Raw genomic sequence first — 21,773 nt, forward strand, 5'->3', positions numbered from 1 at the left:
GGTGCTCTAAGTGCATTTTGAGGTCGATCCTTCGAGGGTCATAACTGAGAGCTCGTGAGGGCTATCGACGAACTGTCAAATGCTACAGGATGGTGATCTTGAGGCCTAAAATAAACTATGTCATTTTTGAGAGATCACATTCCATTTGGATTCAGCACAACGATCTCGCTTGATGCCAAAACTCGCAGTGTGCCTCAGTTCATAGGTGCACCACATCGTAACTTTGAAACCGCTGATCTTGGCATCGAATCGTCAGTGCCATTAGCTCCAGATGGGCAAGTGAACCCTAGTCACAACCTTGTTCTAGCCACGAAGACCATCCATCATTTGCGGCCACCTCATACTGAGGAGTCTCCAAGGTGCTCTAAGTGCATTTTGAGGTCGATCTTTCGAGGGTCATAACTCAGATCTCGTGAGGGCTATCGATGAACTATCAAATGCTACAGGACGGTGATCATGAGGCCTAAAATAACCTATCTCATTTTTGAGAGATCACATTCCATTTGGATTCAGCACAGCAATCTCGCTCGATGCAAAAACTCGCAGTGTGCCTCAGTTCATAGGTGCACCACAGCGTAACTTTGAAACCGCTGATCTTGGCATCGAATTGTCAATGCCATTAGCTCCGGATGGGCGGTTGAACCCTTATTCTAGCCACGAAGACCATCCATCGTTTGCAGCCACCCCATATTGAGGAGTCTTCAAGGTGCTCTAAGTGCATTTTGAGGTCGATTCTTCGAGGGTCATAACTCAGAGCTCGTGAGGGCTATCAACGAACTGTCAAATGCTACAGGACAGTGATCCTGAGGCCTAAAATAACCTATCTCATTTTTGAGAGATCACATTCCGTTTGGATTCAGCACAACGATCTCGCTCGATGCCAAAACTCATAGTGTGCCTCAGTTCATAGGTGCACCACAACGTAACTTTGAAACTGCTGATCTTGGTATCGAATCATCAGTCCCATTAGCTCCAGATGAGTGGGTGAACCCTAGTCACACCTTTGTTCTTTCCACAAAGACCGTCCATCATTTGTGGCCACCCCGTACCGAGGAGTCTTCAAGGTGCTCTAAGTGCATTTTGAGGTCGATCCTTCGAGGGTCATAACTCAGAGCTCATGAGGGCTATTGATGAACCGTTAGAGGAGACAAGTTTGTAAGGATGGAGTGGCTTAGTGTTTTTGCTAAAATAAGTTAGTGGGAAGGCTTTATTAGAGGGTCTTGGCCAAACTAGTGGGGTGTTTGCCAAAATTTCTTGTTTTATTTCTACTTGGTTTTGTTTTCTTGTTTTATGCTTGAGTATTGTTATGGGATTGGGACTTACACTCACCCTTGTGGGAAGGGAAGAGAAGTCTAGGGTGAAGGGCTTAAGTTGGGTTTGAAAAATGTATTGAGAACCTTGGAGTATGGGCTCCATTGTATGCCATAACATTTCACATCTTGCTGGGGGTGATAAGGAAAGTATGGTGTAGAAAGGAAGTTTGAGGAGTTACAGCTGATGGTAGTGGGTTTGGAGGAGGAAATGTGGAGGCCCCGAGAGGGCATTAAATGGTTCATTTATGATAGCCCCGAGAGGGCATGAAATTTTGTGAATTATGATAGCCCCGAGAGGGCATGAAAATTGTTTATTGCAAATATGGTTTGGTATGGCAAGTCTCCATTTTAGAACACACCTTCACCCTATGTTTATGGTTCCATCTGTGAAGCCATTGTGAAATAGTCTTGGGGGGAAATTGTTCAAGTTTGAAATGTAATGTTTATGCATTGAAAGATTGTATGTGTATCCCAGTTTGAGCCTTGTTCCCTAGTGCAGGGGTGGTCTCTTTGAGGCCTATGGTTGGGTGGAAAGCACCCATGGTCCTTGTTATTTTGTTGTGTTGCATATGCAGATTTGTGTCCAAGGGAGCAATGGAAATGGCTTGGAATGATCATCTTGTAGATTGATGTTGGATGAGAAAACTTGACATTGTGCCCTCATTTGTGAAGGAGGATTCACCAGCTTGTTCATGTTCTCAACGATCATGTTGGACAATGTTCATGCTACTCATTGTCCATATCTTTCAATGTCCATGTTCCTTATGATTTTGAAAAGTCCCTTATGTTGCCTCATTGTGATGGAAGGAGATTGTATCATTGTTACCTAATGTACATGTAGAAGAAAATATTGATAAGGTTGTATATGCATGTTTCATTTGGAGTTTATATTGTTATGAAAGCATTGGTACGAGTCACATATTTGCTTTGACATCATTGTTATCATTTGAAAATGTGAAAGAAAGTTTTCTCCTTGTGGTATTGTAAATGACTAGTCAAAATCAACATAATCAACATAATGTAATTTCAATGATAACCTTGTTTTACAATGATAACTCCTATTCAATGATAACCTTTTTTTATAATATGTAATTTCTCATGCGACTTCATAAGCTAAAAAAAAAAAAAATGTTGTGTTTTTACTAGTAAAATTTAGGGCATGACACATGATCCACGATAAATTGAACAATACTAGATACTAAATTAATATGTATATCATTGTGCACGTAAATGATAAAAATATATATCAAAATAAATGTATCCATAGACAAAATTTTACACAAATATATATCAAAGATCATGTATCCATAGACAAAGTACTCAAATATATATATATCAAAATACATAGATCCATATACAAAATGTGGCTGATCCTGCCATCAGAATGTGTATAATATCAATGTTTCTATATACAATGTGGCATATTCCATCTCAAAATGTCTCATGATGCATCCTACAAAAATTATACTATCCTAGGGTGCTAGTGGATGATCAAAATGCAGCCTCTTCGCTGCACTAGGTGGATTGGATACCTCCTACATAAACAAAAAAGGAAAACCCAAAGTTAGACTACTAAATTTATATGATTCTACGTATCTAACATTGAATTACTCAAATGCATAATGATATTTTCCGTATTGGAGATTAATACTATCAAAATTTCATAATAAATACCTCTCTCGTCTACCTCCTGCGTCAGTCAGGAGTCCTCTCGTATGCCCTCGGCAATGCTGGTACCTCTATGATTGTGGGCTGTATATGTTCAAATACCTTTGTCAGATGAATCTACAACTTAAACTATAACATTATAATTCATAGCATGCTAAATTTATAACATATTTAATCATGAATTCAAACTACAACTTACTATTGTAGGCTCCTCCTCAGGAGTGAGTGGCCGCATCATCAAATCTACATAACTGTCCCGTCAAACCTCATGTGCACTAGGAGTCTCCTATGAGATACAAAATAGTAGTTGTTAATATCACGGAAATTAGTTTTGAATTTATTTATGAAGATAAGTGATGCAAGAGCATCCCATGCTCATCAGGGGAACATTGAAGATCCAAGGCATTACAGAGGTCATGGAACATCTCTTGAAGTCAATTTGGCAATCCTTGCACCAATTATGGCTCATGGAAGCATACAAAGTTATAATGTTGGACTCATATGTGGAAGAAATTTGTAATTGGGCATGAGATAGGATTTTAGGATTTCATATGGTAGATGTGTCATTTGATAGGTTCATTTAGGTTGTCATGATCATATCTTGTCATTAGACAAGTCAAAACATTCTAGAATTGAGTTTTGGGGTTTGAACAAGAAGGCCCTGGTTTTTAAGCCATTTTAAGGAGGGTTTTGAAGTTTGGGTGTTTAGGAGTGTGACCAAGACCTATAATCTTGAAAATCCTTAGTGTTTTGGTCCCTTTGTTGAAGCCTTGGTGTGTCTAATTCCTCCTTGTGTGTCCTAGAGTTGAAAGGTACATAAGTGGTGTCCAGAGATTTCTTGGTGAGGAAAGAAAGAGAATCAGTGAGTTGGCCCTTGGGAAGGAAGAATACTTGTTGTGAAAATGCCTCCTAAAAATCAAATGGCTAGAGAACTTGAAGAATTGAGAAAAGAGTTGGCAAAAGAGAAAAGAGAGAGGAGAGAACTTGTAGCATCTAGAGTGAGGGAAGAAAGACAGATGAGAAGAGAGAGGCTGAAGCTTATTGCAAGGATAGAATCCTTAGAAAAGGAAAGGCAAGAACCTAGAGGAGAAGGGGTTAGAGGAAGAAATCATGGAGAGAACCATGAAGAAGAAGAGGTTGGTAATGCAAGGCAAGATCATGAGACAATAGATGATCCTGAAGAAAGGAGATTTATGAGAATCATTAAGGTAGTACAAGGTAATAGTGGGAAGAACCATATCGATTTTCCAATATACCAGGGTAAAATGGATAGTGAAGAAGTGCTAGGGTGGATAGAGGCCCTTGAGAAATACTTTGATCTTGAAGACATAGAGGTAGATAAGAAGGTAAAAGTAGCAACAACAAGACTGAGAGGAACATCACTCACTTGGTGGACTAGTGTTCAGAATGAGAGAGAGGAAAGGTGGTGCAGGGCACCTAACCTATGTGGCAGGGGGGAACAAGTATCTCTGTTGCTGGACACCTTGCCACTCCATGAAAGCAAGGATTCAAGTAGATTAGGAAGTTGGAATAAAGGTTTGGTCCATATTTTACAAGTTGGTCTATGTTTCGTAATAAAGGCACATGTAAGGCCCACAAGCATTTTGGTGTGGTTATAAACCAAGTGACTCCATGGGACCAAAAGGCCTTAGAATAGGGTATTTAGAGTCTAAACAGTATTAGTAAAAAGTGGTTGTTTGTTTGTTTTATGGTTGGGAACACCTATATTTTTGTTCCAACGGTCATGTAGACCTTTATATATGTCATATGTGATCTCAGTTGAAAGGGGGAGATCAGAGTGTACGGTGGTTTGGAGAAAAAATAATAAAAACTTCAATTTTCTGGAAATTTACTTAGTTGCATTTAATAAATCCATATGACCAATTTTCAGTCAATGGAATAGTTTAGAAAGTTAGGGAATGCATAAAAACTATAGTTTGAAATTTGAAGTTCAAATTCAAACAGTCATATTAGTTTTGGAGGGAAAGTAGTAATTTGGTATTTGTTTGATTAAATAAACCTTTGTAACCAACTTGGTCGGTTGGACAGGTGCATATAAGCCTATTTAAGTTGTAATGAACATATGCAAGACATGAATCATTATTGGTATGGAAAAAATCATAGAAATTGTATAGAACAACAATCATACTTTCCTCTGTATCAATTAAAAAAATAAAAAATAAATGATACTTATACATACAATGGGGCTCTCTGTGCAAATGAAAATCCCTGATGATCTAGGATGCCGAATCTGTACAGGCTCATCGCTAGTACCCACACCCTATATACAATAAATAATGTAATTAAATGAGATTACCACAAACATTTTACAAGAATGCATCAATATTTAATCAATTAGAAAAAATCTAATTACCTTTCCTTTGTCAATGCATGCTAACTCACCCCCCGCACTTTGTCCCCCCGGGGCAGGTGGTATCTGCAAGATAAAAGAAAGATTAGCAACCATATATGCTACAATATCAAATAGAAAAAAGAAATGCAAACACAACATAATGTACCGTAGATGTCTCAAGGCCAAATGAAATGGCCGAGAGTGTAGCATCATCTATCTGTTTGAGCTCCTCCTCGGTCATCAACTAAACATGAATGAAGATCACATACATGTAAAAGTTAGTATGGCTTAAAAATTAAAATTACTCTATTATAAAAATTAACTTTAAATCACATATGTCATAACAAAAAAATGTATACACGTACCGACACCGAAGGAGTCCATGCCTCTACATTCCCCTCCTCTCTCGCATCAGGGTCTGTAGCCTCTGCACGTGCATCTAGTGTATCCTCGTCTAATACAAAATGATACTCAGGAAGATCACCTATGGGACCCAGGGAAATATTCTTGCATGTAATGCAAGTGTGAGGCACACAAACATGTGATGAGCTATCCGATGATGAACTGGCACCAACATCATCAACACGAGGAGGCAAGACTGACCTAGCCTGAGATATCATTAGGCTACTCAGCCTATGAATGGCTCTGATGGTCTGAGAGCTAGCCTCTGCCATAATATTTTGATGCTGCACTCGAGGAGGGGGGGAGATATTAGGGGAGGGGGGGACAAAAGTGCCAAGTTTCTTCCGCTAGGAAGAGGGTCTATCTTGAGGAGCTCCTAGTCCTAAGCCCATGTTGGGCTTCATGCTCAAATAGTTCACTTTAAGTTTCAACACAAATTTTGCATATAATTTTTTAAGGAAATAAAATGGTATGTCTAAATTGCCATGTGGAGGGATATCAAAGACCATCCACCAACGGTCCCAAAAATTTGCACGTATGGCGTCATTTGTGCACCATTTAATCGATAGTTTGGTTTTTTTTGGGTCAACTGGTATACCCGTTTTTGGGTTAGCAAAAAGGCTTGCCAAATCGTCGTTGGTTATGTTGAGGGCCGCGACCTCATCATAATCCAAACCATCATCAAACATCTGGTGCATTTCATCACGCCAACGAAGAGCAACATTTTGTTGGTTTGCAAGAGTTTCAATGTTATCCACTATGGTGTTTAACGTGGATAACATAGGAGCTAGTGCATAGGTATCGGATATCCGATATTATAATATATATAATATAACATATATATTACATTTTATATATTTTTATATTATATTTTATATTTATTATATTAATTTACTATATATTATAATATAAAATATTATTATGATACTATATTATTATAATTTATAATATATTATACTTTTTTATTATATATTATATTATAAGATATTACTTTTTATTATTATATTATATTATTATAATATAATATGTTATTATAATAATATTATTATAGTATAATATTATACGATTATAATATAATAATAATATTATTATTATATTATAGTATAATAATTATTATAATAATAATATTATATTATAGTATAATAATAATTATAATAATATTATTATATTATAGTATAATAATAATTATAATAATATTATTATATTATAGTATAATAATAATTATAATAATATTATTATATTATAGTATAATAATTATTATAATAATAATATTATTATATTATAGTATAATAATAATATTAAATAATAATAATATTATTATAATATAATAGTATGATATATTATTTAATATTATTATTATTTTATATCAATAATAATAATATTAAATAATATATCATACTATTATATGATTTTAATTATTAGTCAGATATTGGATTTAAAATCGGATATTCGATATCAAATCGGATATCCGATATGATATCGAATATCTGATAAGGCTCGGCTTAACCTTCCAAGTTTGGTTCCTGGATAGGTAAAAAAAGGTCAGAGCGGATTTTGAAGTGCTTTTAGGCGTCTTCAAACTCTTTTTTTTTCACATCGCCACTTTTTGGCACACCATGATCCTGCACATACCCCTAAGTGTTTACATTTCTCACATTCATTTCTTTGTGTTTGATTATCCTATCAAGAAATTGTGAGTGAATATATTTGTTGATGGGAAGATATTTGCTTCTTAAGAAATTTATTTGAACTTTTAAAACCAAATAAATTTAGGATGATACATATATAATGGACTATCAGACATGGTGATTTTCTTCCAAGTTATGAAATGCATAGCATATAATTTTCCTTTCAAAGCAACATGTATATTTTAAATTAACCAACTCTACCCATAATATTCTTCCACATTTCATTCATCAAATATATCTACCATAAAATTTACAAATTTCATGAGAAGGAAGTCCTACTATATCATCTTTCACAATACATCCAATCTCTCAATGACTATTTCCAATAACTAAATTACATATATAACTTCCCAATCTTGTCCTTCCACAATTCCAAATTACAAACAATGATACAATCTATTTTACATCACAAAGAAATAATGATACAGACTTTCAAAGTTCACAATCCCCTTAAGATGTCATAAAAAATGATCTATCTTTACATGCTTGGATATTTTCCACTTAACATGGGTGAAACCCTAATGCCTTCAAAGGATGCATCTCCTCAAAAACCTGCACATAACACACACACACACACACACACAAGGAACCATGGAGGCTCACCTCCCAACCTAGGCTTCTATGAAGCAACCCACCCAATAGGGGAAACAAGATTCAATTGGGTTTCATTCCAATATTACCAATACATGAACATCACATTACAACTCTTAACAATCCTCTCCCAAGGTATTTCACAAAGACTCGCCAATGGAACCTTAAAAATAGGGTGAAGGTGTGCTTTCAAAAGGATGTTTTCCATATCATTACATATCTACAATAAATAATTTCCATGCCCTTTTGGAGTTTTCATAGTTCAAAATCTCATGCCCTTTTAGGGCTTTCACAAAAATCCTCCAATATACTACCAATAACAATAACATTCTTCCATACCCATACTCCATAATCTTCCTTTCTACACCACCATTTCCCTTATCACCCCCAAAGCAAGATATGAATGAATATGGCATAAAATGGAGCCCATACTCCAAGGTCCTCAATTATATTCCAAGCCCAATTAATCCCTTTAACCTAGACTTCTCTTCCCTCCCCAAAGGGTGAGTGAAACCCTTACACCCATAAGAACACTTGACAAGCAAATCAAAATCAAAAGGATCAAGAGACAAAAAAAATAAAAATTCATGAAGCACAATGCACATTCATACCACCATGACACAATACAAATATTATCAATGGTACAACATAAATCCAAATTCTACCATCCAAAGATTCACAATACAAGGCAAGATCTTGTAACCAATCCTCCATGCTTGCAGTTTTACAATGCAATACTAAAGGACAAAAAATGCATATGGTTTCAAAACACCAACCTTGGTCCAAGCTAAGATAATCATATTTGTTTTAGATCTCCCTTAGTCCTTCCCCAAACCCTAACTATCTCTAAACATAGAGAGTGGGTGAACACCCCCTGGTTTGTCCAAGACCCTATATAATAAGGCCTTCCCACTAACCATTTTTAGCAACAACACTAAGCTATCCTCTCTTACAAACTTATCTCCTCTAAATTGGCTATATTTGACTTAGTGGGAATATGGGAGTAAAACACATTTGACAACTTCAATTTTTAAATTGATGGAAGAATGTATGGGTAAAGGGGCCTCCTATGATGTCTAGCCACTCAGATGGTCAAAATTAGGTCCCTTGTTATACTATCACATGGGTAGCTTATTTCAACATAAAAGGCACTTTGGGACCACCTAATGACCCCTCAAAACCCTAGGCAAGCCCAAATTCAAATTCCTTTTGATGGAAACCCATCCTACCCATTGTCAAGTGGGCTTGCTAATTCATTAACAAGGTAATTATTTTTAGGGTAAATTACCATCATGTTCAAAACCCTAAATGACATGTCAATTACACACAAAGTTCATTAGTGTCAAGTGACACATAAAACACATTCACATTACCATGACATGCTCCTAATGCATCTTTATGATTAAACATTTCCACAAGCAAGCAACCTTACATTTTTGAAGAAAAATACTTTCACAATTAGGCTTTTGAATATTTGAAAGATTCACCATGGTTAAACTATGTTCACAAGGTTTGGAACTTGTTTCCCCTAAGAATTTTCATGGTTCCACTTTCTACACATTAAACTCAAGCATCAATAGTCCAAGGGAGTTATATAAATATATATCATAAATGCATATAATTTCAAACATTACAAAATCTTATTAACATAATTCAATTAAATTTCCATTCCTAATCATTTCACATAAATCATTCAAAATATCAAAATATCAGGGTCTACATACCACAACCATCAAAATCAAATCAACATCTATCTGCATATCACATCAAATCATAACTCATCATAATCAAATTAACATGTATCTTCATATCACATTAAATCATTAAAATCATTATCAAAGTAACATTTATTTGTATATCTCATTAAATCGTAGATCATCCTAATCATCATATTATAACCTAATTGTATCATGTCATAAAGTTGCATCCATATGTGTTAGATCATTCCATTCACAATATTAGGTTCATAGGACATATCATAGACATAGAACACTACTATAAGTGTCAAAATCAATAGATAAAATAAGCCATTGTCCTACTAAATCTTGAATAATGTCAAATATCCAAATCTTGAATATCAAAAGCAAGTAACATACCCCTCACTTAAACATTACATCACAAGCATTTTTAAAGAAATTCAAAATATTAGAATATGAATGAAATCATTAATTATATCATTTTGGTCTTCATGTGTAGACATAAGTGCAAATCATCAAAATGTAGATATTCAAATAACCTAACCCTATAGTCTCAAAAGTATATCAAAATATCAAATTAGGAGTATCATAATGAAATTATGTCATCTATATTATGATGGATTGGGTGAGGCCTCACACTTTGTATGGAAACTCTTTATCTTTGTACCTTAGTTCCTAGTTGATCTCATATTGTATATTTTGGAGGACTTTAGTTTGCGTGGACAGATCTAAAGCTCTTCACAGTGGTTCTTGGAAAATAAGTTTTTAGTTCTTGATTTAAGAGTATAAGTGTTTTTTGCAATCTATTATTATAATATTTTAAATGACTAAAAATTGGATCATAGTAGTGATTACTTAGTCCTCCTCAAGGAGGAGGTGGCTCTACATGGTTTTGATCAATGGTGTGAAGAATTTTCAAGCTTTCATCCATGCCAAATCAGTAGATCAAATTTTCAGCATCAACACTTGAGGTATTTTGATTTTCATGTTTCTCTTTCATGGAATGTTAATGTTAGAAACTAGTTTCCTCTATTCAATGAGTATTAGCTCTAGAAGAAAGAGGTAGAAATTTTATTTTAAGATGGAGTTAGATCTTAGATCTAAGACCAATTTGCTAAGTTCTAAAAGTTTACAAATTGTGGTTAACAACATTTGCTATGTTGAATAAGAAAATCCACATTAGGATTATCAGTATTATAAGAACTAAACTAGTAAGTAATTAGGATTTAGTATTGCCCTAATGTTTTTCTTAACATTCTAGTATCTGATTTAATATATTGGCCAACACCTATAAGATTACAAGTTCTTTTGCAAGCTGAAAGATTTATTAAGGAGATGGAAAGTGATAATAATAGAGTTTATTCTATGACTTCTAATGATGATAAAAGGTGTGATGAAAGTCAAGGTAGTAAAGAATATAATGAATCCATATATAGTGATAATTTGTCTTCCAAGTGTAAAGAGATGGATTTAAATGCTAGTGAATCAGATGATTGTAGTTAGCATGAGGAAAGTGGATATATAACTAAAAATGAATCATGTGTTGACATCTATGAGAATGAAGAATTCTCTAGCAGTAGTAGTGATGACTCTTCCTAGAATGAAAGTGATTATAATGATGTACCCAGTGACGAGGTATCTTGTAATGAAGAGGAAAAAAATTGTAATAAGGATTCTAATTTTTTAGATTGTTCTACAAATGTTATTGCTATTGTAATTATTTTGGATTAGTTGGCTTATGATCAAAGCTGAGGAGAATATACTTGTGATGAAGTCTTGTTGAATCTTGAAGAAATTTTAGAACTATTAGCTCATGATTGTGAAAGGTATGCAAATGTTTCTAAGATTGTTTTAGCTCTCCCTTCTTATGATTCTTCTTAAGATGAACACATTTCCCCAAAGTTTGATGCTAAAAGTGATACAAATTCAAAACATTATTTGTGAAATTTTGGAGGTGTATGTGACCATAGTTCAAATGTCAATACACACGATAACTTGTCTAATGTAGAGAGTATTGCTAAGGGAAGATTTAATGTTGATTTAAATTCTTTTCATGTTGATAATGTTGCAATAAGTTTTGATGTTTCATATGATGAGAAGGAGAATACTAGAAGTTTTGAGTCTAATCTTGAGTTTCCCTTTTATTTTAGAGTGTCTAGTGATGATGAGTTTGAAGAATTTGAAGTCTGTTCCAACAATTTTTTGGAAAGAACGATAGTAATCATCAAGTTTTTTATGAGCACTTTCATGGGAAGTTTCATAGCTAGGTAACTAGTCCATTGTTTGAAGAATGTGAAGGATTTTAAAAGAATGTTGAATCTGATTGGATGTCAAATAAGATTTAAAATGAGGAGAAATTAGGTTTCATATCCACTTCATATCTGGTTACACAAGGTGAGTTGAAAAATTTTAACACATGCAACTTTTTTAACAAAGTAGAATATGAATCCTTCTATTTTTCCTTTATAGCATACAATAATCATATGTAGATGATAGTTTTTAGACAAATTCTAGTTTATATGGGCATGTTAATTCACCCTCTCATAGTGATCATGATGTAGAAGTTAATGCTGATTTGTATATGCACTATGAGAGTGAAGGAAGTTATTTTCTTTTGTCAAATGAACTAATAGAGAATGATGATTATGTTGGTGAAACTAAGGGAGGAGATATTCTTAGATCACTATTGTGGTTTCACAATGCATGCTCCATTTTTCCTAGAAATGAGGACCCCCTACTTTAGTTTTTGGCTTTCCAGATCCATAGTCTGGGGTCCAAGTATATTCTAGGGATTTTTCTAGTGTGCCTGGTCAAATCTAGGTCCTAGTTTAGAAACCTAGATTATGGAAGTCAAAATTATGGGGGATAAGTTCATTTTTGTGTATAAAAGTGCAAACTAGTGCACCTGTAACACCACACTAGGTGCACTAGTGTGCTAAGTCTTATTAAAGATGCACTTCCTTTTTGAACTATGCAGTAGTACAACTACACAGCTCAAAGAGGTGCATTAGGTCCTGGGTTTATAAAATTGAGGACCCCCTACCCCACTTCACTTTATTCCTTTTCTTTGAGCCTCCCATATTACATCATCTCACCCTATCAGGTGATCAACTCCATGTCTCCCTTCCACTCCACCTACACACAAACATAAAACTTTAAACAACAAAAGAAGGTATGCAATATTGCACCTATTTTGGTGCATTATTCTACACCTTCTTTTTTAACAAATACTAAGACATTAAAGACTTAAAAAATGTTTAAAAACTCTCTAAAGATGACTAAGTAAAGGTACATAATTGTACACCTATTTAGGTGTGCAATTGTGCACCTTTATACCTTTAAAATTCCCTTGAAGAAAGTAAAGGGTGTGCATTTAGCACACCCCATGATGTGTGCTAAATGCACACCTCATCAAATGCTCTAGATGCACACCCTTTATAAGCATTAGTATAGGGATTAGTTGCACCTAGCACCCCTTTGAGGTGTGCTAGGTGCACCTTTTTTTTTTTTTTCTTTCTAGGGTCAAATTTAGGTTTTTTGATGTTTCTTAGCAATTAGAGTTTTTAAGTTTTTTCCATGTCATCATTAGGGTTGGTATTAATTGATTTTTCATTGACTCTAAAAAATAGATGTTATTTGTGTGAAGATTCAATGGCTTCTTCATCATCCTCCCTTGCTACAAAGATGGTCCCCAAACTAGTGATGTTCAAGTTTCAAGTTGTTCTAAATAAATTATGCTTCCAAGATGATTATTCAAAGATCAGGGACACCAAACTTGTTCATGAATACAAATTGGAAATCATCCTTTGTATTATGTGACAAGCCTACAGAGAGGTCCCCATTGATATCATCTCTGATCTTATTAGGACTAGTCAACTTTGCATCACAACTAGTATTGGTATAGTCCTCTGAGTTGATTATGACACTCATTGAGAACTAGGTTTTTGAAGAAAGGGTCCTAAAGAGTATAACTAGAAAGATCATGCTAGATCTCTAACCTAAGAACATAGAGAAGGTGTTGCATCTTCCAGCGAAAGATTAGTTTATTAGGTTAACCTATCACCAAGCAGAAAACTAGTACAAAGTGTATATGAGCAATGTTAGTATGCTAATAGAAACCAAATTTAAATAAAGCTTCTACAAACCAAAAAAAATTCATAAACTTCAAGATAGACTAAGATGAGCTCTCAATTGAGAATATGAGCCATTAATGGGCTCTCTCAATGATAAGCTCTCTTGTTGAGTGGCTTTGTCTAAATCGATAGGATGTATGCTCAAGCTTATGCTTCAAAAAGGGCTTCAAATGGAGTTGGAATTTGGGTGTGAGTGTATGGTTTTGATGTAAAATGGCTTCTCAAAATGGCATTATGACTTTACTTCATGAATTGTGTTATTTTGCAAAGGGGAAGGATCCAATTTATATGCAAGAGGCTTGAGGGATTGAGGGCTAAGATGCAAGGATGGGAAAAAGCTCATGGAGGGCTCAGATCGCATGAGAGGAGAGCACATGGATTGTGCTTCCTTACAACTAATCAAGGAGTGAAACATGTCACATGGTGAGAGGATGGAGGAAAGGGGAAGGATGAGTCAAAAAATGAGGCTCAAGGGATAAAATCTTCATAAAGACCCTCATAATGACTTGTAAGAGCAATAAAAGGGCTTGGAAGAGTCATTTATGGCCTAGTGGGCTTTATAAAGTTTTATGGTTGAGATATTTTGAGGGTGATGAGAGCAATTTTGACTTGGACTTGATTAGGAGGGTTTTAAGCTTGCTTAGGCTTGTGCAAATGATTAGAGGATGGATTAGGATGGTTTAGGATTAGCTTAGGGATAGGCAAGTAGATGGCATTTAATGAGGGTGGGTGAAGGAGGAGATATTTGTTAACTTTGGCTTGGGTTAGAAAGTTTTAACTCATGTTTAGGGAATGTGACAAGGTTAGGAGGGGATTAGGATTAGTTTTAAAGACATCTTCTAGAAGAGTCTAGAATTTGGATGAGGATAAAGACTTTCTAGAATAGTCTAGAATTTCCTAGGATGAGGATGAAGACTTTCTAGAAGAGTCTAGAACTTCTTAGGGTGAGGATAAATTAGATTTTTAGGAAATAAATAAAGTTTTATTTATTTCAAGGGTTTGGGTTGAGGAGATATTTATTAAAACTTTTTTAATAAACATGAGGATTAATATTTAATCTTAATTAAATATTTTGAGTTGGGATTAGGGGTAGGAAATGATGGGATTAGCCTTTAATTAAAATTAAAGAAGGATTAGAAGATTTTGGAAGAGGTTAGTGGTCTTAAGGAAATTGGCCAAGTTTTGGGCAAAAAATAAATTTTTTAATTTATTTTAGGATTTTTGGTCAATTTATTAATTAAATAATTAATAAATAAGGAAATAATGTTTAAATAAGATTTAAACATTTTTGGGAGGGATTCCTTAATTAAATATTTTTAATTAAGATAAAGGGATTTAATGGCATAAAAATTAATTAATTAATTAAATAAATAATTAATTAATAAATGATGATGTCATCAGGACTTTTTCAAAAAATAAAAATACTTTATTTTCTAAAGAATTTTAGGTGTCTACATTTTGCCCCTCTTTGATGTGATGCCACAAGTGGCATGGCATCAAAGATAAGAAAATAAGATGCCCAAGGCTAGAGCAGAAGAGGAGAGAATGGACTACGAGTTGCCCCCTCAAGAAGGCGGCGGGGAGAGAAAGCGAGGCTCGATGGCTTCTTGAAAAGTACAAGAATCTCGGATGAGCAAGAAAACTCAGATTGGATTAAGAGAAGAGGTTTAGTTAGCTCAAACTCTTACTATGGGAGAATGATAAAGGGAGAATCAGAGGCACAGGAGGAAGCAAGCTTAAGATCTCAGGGATTGCAGAGGATGAAGGAGCAGAGTGCTATAAAAAAGAATCCAAGATAGGGAGATGGATGAGGGGATTATAAAGCTGATGCAACAGGATTTCAAAGAGTTAGATTGGCGGAAGATGGGTTTCGGAGATCCCTAGGACTAGGATTGTGGATCTCGAAAGATGAGGCTTGGTGGGTTGATTTGGATTGGTGGATCCCTAAGACTAGGATTGTGGATCCCTAAAGCTAAGAGTGATGAGTGATTCAAAGAGATACTGATGCATCAGCTAGGGTAGGAGAGACAGATGCTGGATATGGATGGGGGATAATGGAGATGAAGGAAAACCATTGAAGCTTTTTGAGCGGGGGGATACTTCAAAGAGAAGTACCACCATGTAGTTGAGCACTAGATTTGCTATAGGACTATTGGTTAATTGCCAAGGTTACCAAGAACATCAAGGCCTTTTCACCAACCGTCGAAAGGACTAATGGACTGACTCAAAACAAACATGCAAGGATTGCCCCAACATCACACATGAATCTTGAAAGAATCAGAGTGGAACCGACACTGGGTAACCCACAAGCAAAAAAGAAAACAAGCAAAAGACATGATCAAGACCTTACGCTCTGATTGCCCCATTCACAGTATACCATGATATGGAAGATCATGGCAACCTTGAGGAGGGAACAAGGAGATTTCTTGGAAAAGATATTTCAAGACCCAATAGGGAAGAGTCTGAATCAAAAGAAAGCGAAAATCCAAAAGAGAGTCATTTGCCAATGAGATGGGTAGGACGAGGTACTAACGGACCAAGATCAGACATGAGGAAAGCTATATCCTGCAAGGACCTATCGGAGAGCACCTAAGCTAGTGGATTTGGATGAGTGATGTGTCTAGCAAGCTGAACTAAGAAAGATAACACTTTGGTGATAGGAAATTTAGCTAAAGGATGCATTGGAATAGCTAACCAAGATGTGTGATGGGTGCAAGATGCTGATCAAGGAAGAACTAACACGAACACTGGATAGATACAATGGTACTAGGCTAAAGAGGATGTACAAGCTGACAGACCAAGATATTTACAAGTGAGCTAATCAAGATATGGTAGAAGCTAATGGACCAAGATAGTTACAAGCAGGCAAAAGCTTAGGATGATAGGATAGCGGGATGGTTCGATGTTGTGGAAGATGCGAAAGCTAAGGGTGGGGTGATAGTGAAAGATATGGATTTGGCAGGATGCATCCAATGATGATGAGAGATTTTGTGACCAAGGATAGCTAGAGGAGTAGGATGAGATGGCTGGATAGGATGGTAGATAGCTAGGATTATGATGGATATAAAGAGATGACATTGGGTTTGCATGAGGATAGCCTAGAGCTAGATACCAATGACAAGGGAGGATGGACAAGACAAGATCTCCAAGGAATATAGTGCCCCCAATCAAAAGATAACATGCGGAAGGAGGTCTTATGATGGATGTGATAGGATTGAAGCTAGGATGCAAAAAGCTGAAGGGGCTAGGGAGATGGATGATAGCTGGGATGGTTGGTTGAAGCTGTAGGAGATAAGTGGATGGTGTGAGATGGAAGATGGAGGGTGGAGGATAGGTAGATAGATTGGAAGATGGAGTTGGATGTCAAGAGATGACCAAAAGCATGAGGGTGATAGGCTAAGCTGGGGATGGCGGGAGTACGCATGATGCTTGTTTGCCAAGTTTTCATCATGGTACTTGTCCAAGGCACTTGAATTGCCAAGTTTTCATCGGTGGATGCTTTATTTTTCTTTTCGTTTTTGACTTTTTGACTTTGGACTTAGTTGGAATGATTTTGGCTTTCTTCAGCTATTTTGGCTTTTTTGGGATTTTTCACTGGCTATTGGAATGTTCAATTTTGTTGCTAGCTATTGGTACACCGAATGTGTGATTTATGCAATAGATCGGATTAGATGGGATTGATGGTAGGAGATGGAGGGATGAAAATGTTGGAAAGGAGCATGAGATGGGGATGCTTGCAAGAGCAACATTGGCACATGTTGGGACGGGTGTGAAAATGGCATATGGGGGATAGATGGTAGATGTGGGTGTGATGGAGGATTTGTGGAAGCGTGCTTGGGGATATAGGCACCCAAGATGGAGTTAGGAGATGGGGGACATGAGTCACTAGATGGGGGATTAGCAATGGTGGATACCATTATGCATTGGGTTTCAACTTTTTTCTTGGGGATCCACATGGTTTTGGATTTTCTTTTCATAGGCTTTTGCATTGTTTTGCATTCTTTGATTGGATTTTCCCTTTTTGGAGTATGTCTTTTAGAATAGACATATGATTGCCTAGAATGTGGATTTTTAGCTTTATGCATTTTGAAGTTGGCATTTACATTGTTGTGGTAAGCTTTGGGAAGATGGTTAGGAGAAGCTTTGTGAGATGGAGAGGATATGAAAGAGCATGTAGGGGGATGATGATGGATGATGTGCCTTGATATGTGCCTTTGTTGATCTTGCATAGGAATGGATGGAATAGGATTTTTATGATGGCTAATAGGAGGATGGAGGATGGTAGATTTTGGGACATAGGGACCCAAAATGGATTTAGCGGATTAAGGGGGGATATGGTAGGTTGTTTTGGGTTGCAAAGATGGTGGAGGGGGGATGACATAAGATTTCTTGAAGGAGTGATGGGAGGCTGGCATGGTGGGCTTGGAGATAGGCTTGGTTTGGGGGTGTGGTGTACCAACACCTTTAGATGGTGAGCCTTTGGATCAATATCCAAGACCATGAAATCCTAGATTTTTTTGTGTAATAATAGGCTCTCTGATTCCTTCCTCTTGTGGTCCTAAACCTTGACCTTGATAATGCCATCGATTGAGCATTTGAACAAGCTGAGGAAACTTTTTGCTTGCAGAAAATGGTAGAAGTGATTTATTAGGTGTATAGCAATGGGGAGATACTGTTCTTAATTCTTTTGCTGAGAGAGGGCCACCATGGATGAATGTAAGTGAACCAAGAGGGTAGATTATAGATGGTGGAATAGCTTGGATAGGTGGTAAGATGGAAGCATGGAGCGGGGGAGATGGAAGGATAGGATCTTGATGTAGATGGTGGGATGACAAGATATCTTGTAGTGGAGGAGATATGGCTCGAGGTTTTGGAGATGGAGGAGATGGTGACTGCACTATGGATGGAAGACATGGTATGATGATATCTTCATTTATGCTTTGGGGGATGTCAACATGCTTTTGGGTAGGATCTTGATAGGATTGGTTTGGAGTGGATGGTGCGATAGGAGGTGAAGGGATGGATTCTTCAAAGGCAACAGATGGATAGATGGGAGATTTAGTAGTGGAGATGGGTGAGTAGAAGATGGATGCATAAGGGTCATTACGAGAGATTTGGGAAATTCTTGGAGGCGATGTGGATAGGATTTGGAGGGATTTGACAGGTGATGGAATTTTGATGCTTGTGGGAAGTGGAAGGATTTTAAGCAATTTGATGGATGGTATGGGGATGATAGCTATGGGAGATGAAGGTGATATTATAGATGGGGAAGCTTCATCACTGAATACTTCACATGGTTGGATTAGATGACATGGCTTATTGACTGTTGGAGGCAAATTTTCTTGTATTTCCTCTAGGAGATTCCTTGGAGACTCGTGTGTCGAAGGTGGAGGTGGATTGACAGGAATAGCTAGTGTGATGGGGGTGGAAGATTGGAAACTTGGTTGATGGGGTGATGGAGGGGAAGCTGGAATATCAGATGGCATGACTAGATAGTTTGGAATAACTCTTTGATTTTGGGGGATGCTTGGGGGAATGTTTCTAAGGCTTTCAATATACCCATCATAGTCAACAAGATTTTCATCATCATTGGAATAGGAGGTGGCGGGAGTAAGGACAATGCGACCAAACACATCATGATAGGATTGGTACTTCATGCTTTGATGATGAGTTTGATGGGGATGGGGTCTTGCATATGGATGAACACGAAAGCTCATGGTTGGATTTGGGTTAAGCACAGATTTTGGATTGGCTGATGAAAGATTTCCTAGGGAGAGTCAAAGTTGCATGATAGACCTAAGGAGGATTGGCTGGAGATTTTTGGTTTTCTTGTGGATGGAAGACTTCAAGGGCATGCTGTCAAAAGGTGAGAGTTTTGCTTTCCTATGCGCTGGATTTGGTGGTGGCTGTGTCAACTTGAGGATAGACTAATGATCCTATGGGCATGACACGAGATTGACCACTTGCGGATCCCAACCTTTAGCTCAAGGTGATGAGGGATGCAAGTGACAAAGCTAGATTACCGTAGACAATGCTCTGTCAAAGGGATAACCTTAGTGAGATTGGTTGATTGGTAGGATTGATTGGATAGCAAAATCTAGCAAAGTGACAACAACTCTTTAAAGGCTTGGGTGATTTTGGATTGGGTTGCTAGCTGGCTAGGGGGATGATTTGGATGGACTTTGGATTTGGGATTGTTCTAAGGCAAAGAACTAGATAGATTCGGTTGCATCGAGGGAGCTTGGATGATTTTCTGATAAGGCAGTGACTATGCTAAGTATGCCTTGAGTTGGAAGATTTTTGCTTTTCTGGGATTTTGACCAAAATTGGCAAACATTCATTCAAAAGCTATGAACAAACAAGTAGACAAAAGTTTTGAGCAAGCATGTCAAACACACCAACATACTAGGAAGCTTTCTACAAGGATGAAATTTGGTTTAGCTAGGGAGTCCTCGATATACGCAAGGTACGTGAGGCCCAAATCCATAGATGAAACCAAAAAGATGTCACACAGCCAAGAGGAGCGGTAACCCACTTCTCCTCTTTCACTTCTCAAGGGTATAAAGTTCCTTGAGGCTTAGCCCGAATGAAAAAAATTTGATCCCAAGAGAGGTGTCTTTGGATTCACCTTCTAATTTTTATACTCCGCCGGAATGCTGGAGTTGAGGTCGTCCCAAGGGGTGATGAAATCCCCAAGATGGCCTCCTAAAAAGCTAAGACAAGATTTTGGATCCTAATCTTATGCACCCAAGATGGCCTCGAAAGATGACAAGGGGAGAGAAGACTTGGATGATCTTGGGCTAAAAGACAGAATTCTTTTCCAAATGACGCTTAAGTTTTCTGATCTAGACTTTGCAAGCACTCATGTTTAAGATACAATTTTTATTCCAACTTTGAAGCATCGACAAAAATAAAATCGATCGAAGAATGCGAACAAGAAGAAGAGTTAGGGTCAACAAAAGCAAACTCGCACGCCCAGAGGCCCTCCACGTCAAGTATCGATTGATTTTTCTTTAAGGCATTCAAGATTGAGTGTGAGTTTATTTTAAGCCCAAAAAAAAGGTGTGTGAGATTCAATTTCAAGCACACACCCGGAGGCCCTCCACATCAAGATTTGTCCAATTTTTATGCCCAAATGAAGTGTGAGCGAGATTAATGCGCATTCAAGGAATTTTCTAACTTAGAAAAACCACTAAAAACCCAATTGAGTGGAGTTTGATTTGCGTGGAGCACTTAGCACCCTCTTAGGTGGAACCATCCCCATAGATGGCATTGAGATTGCAACCAATGGTTAAATTAATGGGTGATTAAAGAGGGTGAGTCCAACGACAAACTCACTCAAAGAATTTTTATTTGTTTTTATAACTTAAAAGATTACAAAAATGTAGATTCTTTTTATGCTCCAAAAGATGATTATTTGATCTATGGCATTCAAGATTGGATTTGTTGTTTTAATCATGCATTCATAAAAAAACAAACTTTGATTTTAATCCATGGCACTCAAGAGTGATTTTAGCAACATGCATTCAAAGACAAGTGATTAAACATTCAAGTTTTTTCCTTTGAGCATTCAAGATTGAGATTTTGTGTGTTGTTTTAAGAACTTTGAAGTGCTTTGTTTTAACTTTAGATCATTCAAGATTGTTTTTGGACTCAAAAGTGAAAATGACTCTTTGGACTTTGCTTTTCATTCAAGATTTTGTGTTCTAGTTTGCATATTTTAAGCCCAAAAATGATATTCCTAGATTGTTTTGATGCATGAAAAACCTAAGAAACTTTCAATATTTTGCCATAAGACATTTGTTTGGAAAAAATAACAAAGCTTTTAGGACAAATTTTGGCAACCATTTAGGACTCTTAGTTTTCATGAGATTTTTTAAAAGAACTTTAGTGTGCACTTAGTGTTGATTTTGAACCTTTTGAAATGG

This window comes from Cupressus sempervirens, chromosome 7, assembly GCF_028749045.1.
Source record: "Cupressus sempervirens isolate cs-2001-9-10 chromosome 7, ASM2874904v1, whole genome shotgun sequence".
In the NCBI taxonomy this organism is placed as follows: Eukaryota; Viridiplantae; Streptophyta; class Pinopsida; order Cupressales; family Cupressaceae; genus Cupressus; species Cupressus sempervirens.